Here is a 4,731-nt window from a genome sequence, read left to right as displayed (position 1 = left end):
GAGGCGCCAATGTTAATGGACCAAACAGGTTACATCAGGTGTTTCCAGTTAGTTCTCTGCCCCCCGTATTAGCTACAGCCTAGTGATCTGACAAAGCTTGGCCCAAAGGGCAGCCAGATGGCGACCCACGGCCTGCTGCCCGGCCCTGCCCTCAGCCAGGAGGCTAGACCTGCTGCCAAAGGACCAGAGACCAAGAAATGGGCCGCAGCAGGTTGATCCGGTGCAGCGGGCTTTTCAGGCGCCACCCAGATGGGGTTTTTCTGGGGCACTGCCGCGCGTCCACCACTAGAGGATTCCATGGCCCGGCCTGTTACACGCAGCAGGAGGGCCAAGGGGGGCTGAACCAGGGACGTGCAGGGGTACTGCGCCCCCCCACCTGGCTGCACCCCCACCCACCCCCGTGGAGGCTTCCAGGCCCCAGGTGACTGTCCCGATCTGCAGGGAGGGGACCGTGGCCACCGCGCTGGCGCAGGAGGGCCTCACCGGTCCAGCACCTCTGTCCCCGGCTGAACAATGCGGTTCCCCATACCTGTTTGCATCTCGATAAGGAGAGAATCCAAGCAAAGCTAAGAGGCCTTGAAGGCCCAGAGTGGATTTCCGCAGCAGGAGCGCCTTCCTAGCCTTTGTGTGTCATGCCACAAGGGAAGGACAGTTGTCAAAAATAGGAGGGAGGTTAGGAGCTGGGGACTGGGAAATGACAGGCCACCTCCTCCTGGTTCTGCAGGAGCCTGTGTTCAGTAGATAAAGCCTAGCGGGCCCGTCCCCATGCTCCAGCTCGTGTCGCCAGCCCTGTGGCCACAGCCTGAAGCCCCCGGATGACACCAGGCAAAGAAGTGTCCTCAACCGACTCCTCTCAAAGGAGGCCAGGAATTTTGAACACGGGTGTAGTGTTCAAATTCATCTTCTAAGATGAATAAGTTTTTTTTGTTGCTGTTGTTTCTTCACCATCCACCTCTTTGTCTTAGGTTTGGTGTGACAGTTGTCCCAGGCTTTAGTTAAATTGCTCCCCCTCCAGCCCCCAGGCAGGTTGGGTCCGTCAATGGACACCTGCTGTGGGGCTGCCCTCCAGAGAGCCTGCCCCTCCCGCTCCTGTCTCAGAAAAGTGATGGAGAATGATGCAAAAAGTCTTTCCTATAATCATGTTTAGCCCGCGGATTCCCCACGCCCGTTGTCACATCCAGTTATAAGGACATGCGGGTCTCCGAGGTGCCTCCCTCCAGGCCCACCTCCAGGGAGCAGGCGAACAAAGAGAGAGGTATGGAAGCCAAAGTGATGATGGGGCCCCGAGTGACAGGATGGAGAGACTGTAAGGAAACCATCCGCACAATTAGAGGCCTGGCAAGTTTACAGACATTACTCAGCAGGCCCCCCCACGAGCTCCCTGAATACACTGATGGGGGCTTTGTAGCAAACATTAGCTTTTTCTACATCGCGGCAGCAATGAAAATAGAGCAAGTGCAGTTGATTGACGGAACCGAGTAGAGCCTATTTATCCATTCCCCGGCTTTTGTTAGACGGGGGAGGTGACAATGTCTTCAGCTCTCCGTGGTCCCTGCTCCTCGTTGAGACCCCAGCCATCTCTCTCTCCAGCTGAAAAGTGCCTTGGCTCCAGCACAGGGAGGTCAGTGGGAGAAACCAAGTGAAGGTCAAACTTTTTCTTTCTCCTTTATTTTTTGTTAGTCATGGTTAGTGGCTGAATTTTTAAAAAGATCCAAAAGCATGAAGTGGGCAACTTGAGTATTCTCATTTGCATATTCATGTCAAACCTGTGTTGCCAGCCCTCACTTATTTCAAAGGCTGTTGCCAAGGGCCTGGGCGTTGAAGGGCCTCTGCACTGGGCTTCGCAAAATGAGAGCACCCCGCCGCTCCCCTTCTTTCCGCTGCTCCCTGGGCTTCCCCCAGTGGAATGAACGGCAGCTTCTCCAAGTGGCTGACTTGCCCATCCATGCTCCTTTCTCCAGGAAGGCACTGAAGCTCAGTGAGCTGTGGGTACAGGACATTGGAGATGGGGGTGACTTTTCTGTGATGCCTGTGCTTGTGATCACCTGCTTGGTTTTATTATTATTATTATTACATTTATCATTGATTGCGTCCAGGGTTTTCTGGGTTATGCTGGAGGTTGACAATCGCAGAGCTAGCAGCAGCAGGGCTGGGGGCGTGATGCTTTTCCACCGGCCACAGGACACAGGGGACCTGTCCTTTACTCTGATCTCACAGCGACAACCTAGAGGAATGCCGGATTGAGATTGTCTGAAAGGAAGAAATCCAGAGTAAGAGGAAGCTATTGAACAGAGAAATAGTTTGTTTTGAAGCCTGGTAGATTTCAATCCATTAGAAGTGATGTCTCCTAGAGGTAGAGGGACAGCTTGTGGTCCTTCCCTGGAAGAGCAAACTGGCCTGCAGGACCCTCCCTGGGATCCCCTGGGTTTCATGAGCACCGGGTGCCCCCTAGTGTCCAAATGGCTCCACTGGGCTTTTATCTTGACAAAAATGGAGCACAGGTGAGGGAGTGAGGAGGGGAAATCTCATCCAATTTCCATTTGTTTCCTGGGTGTGGGGTGTTGCAGGGACCGGCTTCAGGAAGCAGCAGTGTCTTGCCCCCAGACCAGTCGGAGAAAGGACCCACCACGTCTAGGGCTTCCTTAACCAAGGATCACCATGAAAAGAACAGGTCCATGCAGGGGAAAGTGGCTGGATTTGGGGATGAAGACACTAGAGCTCAACTCCCAACTTAGCCACTGATCGACAGTGTGACCTTGGACTGAGTACTTAGTCCTTCTGATGGTGGCACCTTCTACTTGTTGGCAGGAAGAAGTGTATTTAAGGGTTAGGAGGAGAATGAGAAGTATTCGAGGCACATGCTGCCGCTCAGCGAACCCTGCCCCCCTTTGCCTCTTGCCTGTCCCTCCTCCCCAGTTTGAAACCGTTTCCCAGGTCCAATTCACTTGACATGCAGCCACATGGGCTGGCTTCATGACTCTGCTAATTCTATCTATAAAAATACTACAAGGTTTTGTGGGGTGTTTTTTTTTTTTGCCTGTTTTGCGGTTTTAATTGATTTAAAAAAATAAATCTCCCTTACACTTTACCCCCAAAACAGCTCAGGCAACCATTTTCAGGTGAGATGTAGCCATTGGCTCTTGGGGAATTTTAAGAAACTGCTGAGCCTTCCAGCCTGCGCCACCTGCCGGCCAAATGAGGAGATCCACTAACAGGTGGCGGGGGGGGGCGCGGGGGGGGGGTGGTTGGGGGCACCTCCAGGCAGTGAGAAGTCTCCTCTCCTGATGGACAGCTTCTGGCTTCCTTGAATGTCGTGAATACATTCTCCTAGCGACCCACTCCAATGTAATATCAAAATATTTTCCTAAGAAATCTCGGATCTTCTTAGCTTTTCTCTTTTAAAAAAGTCCTTGGGGAAGCTTTCTTTCTTTCTTTCTTTCTTTCTTTCTTTCTTTCTTTCTTTCTTTCTTTCTTTCTTTCTTTCTTCTTTCTTTCTTTCTTTCTTTCTTTCTTTCTTTCTTTCTTTCTTTCTTTCTTTCTTTCTTTCTTTTAAATCACGGAAGAGTTTGGATTAATTAGAAAATACTCTCCCGCTTTCCATTTTTACTATGGAGGAAGAAAAGATTATGGGTAGTTTAGGTAGCATAGGGAAATGTGAAAATATTTTATAGACTAACTTCTCTTACCATAGGCTTAAGTCTTATTCACCTAGAAGAAAGGGCAATAAATTAGAACATGTGAATAAGTCATTTTGAAAATTTGCGTGTGAGGTGAAGGGCAGGAGGAGTGTAGACATCCATAAGTTATCCATAAGTGTCTGATGAGCCGGGAATGAGTTCCACATCAGTCCCATCAGGTGTGTGTGCGTGTGTTTCCTTGGGCATGACTCTCAGATCTCTGGTTTTCTCATCTGTAGCATGACTCATCATAATAGCACCTGCTGCACGGTTGTTGAGAAGATCGTATCAGATTAGGCATTGTAGCACGCATTTGCATATACAAACATGGTGTATCTTTCTACTGTTATTCATTCACTTTCTTTCTGCACTAGTGTATTTTAGGTTCATAACGGACCTTTTGCAAGCTTCCTTGGCAATTTACAGAAGGAACAGGTGGTCTTCACTTCCTGCTGAAATGGAAGAGCAGTTGCTACTTTAACCATCTAGGGATGAGATGTAGAGGGAGACTTATGCAATCCTGCAAGAGGACATCTTGCCAGCCCTCAACTTGGCTCTGAAAACAGAAGACACTCAGGAAATGCTCATGGCCTAACTTAGAGCCAAAAACAATGCTAACCACTAGGAAACCTGCCAGTAGTGACACATGCAGGTATCCTCCAATGTAGCCTCCTGTTAGCATACTGCTTCTGGAAATGAGGGGTATCCCAAGTGGAGTCCCCTGATTTGTTTCTCGTTTTGGCTTTAAATGGAGACATTTGGACTAAAGAGCCATAAGTCAGGTTCCCCAAATGATGTTTCTGTTGTTCAGCATCCCCAGGCTGCTTTGTCACTGAAAGAAGGAGCCAGACCTCCCAGTTATGTCACGCCCATTTTTCCATTTCACAGAATGCTTGTTGCAGTGTTCAGGTTGACTGTATGGCTCAAGTTCAAAACCCAACCACAATATTTCCTGCGGTTTCCACTGCATTTCACTACATGATGCTAAATAAGTACAAGGGGAAAATACTGCTGTGTCATTATCTAGGAGAAAAACAATGATTTCAGCTTATTT

This window comes from Vulpes lagopus, chromosome 11 (assembly GCF_018345385.1).
Source record: "Vulpes lagopus strain Blue_001 chromosome 11, ASM1834538v1, whole genome shotgun sequence".
In the NCBI taxonomy this organism is placed as follows: Eukaryota; Metazoa; Chordata; class Mammalia; order Carnivora; family Canidae; genus Vulpes; species Vulpes lagopus.
This window is presented reverse-complemented; position numbering follows the sequence as displayed.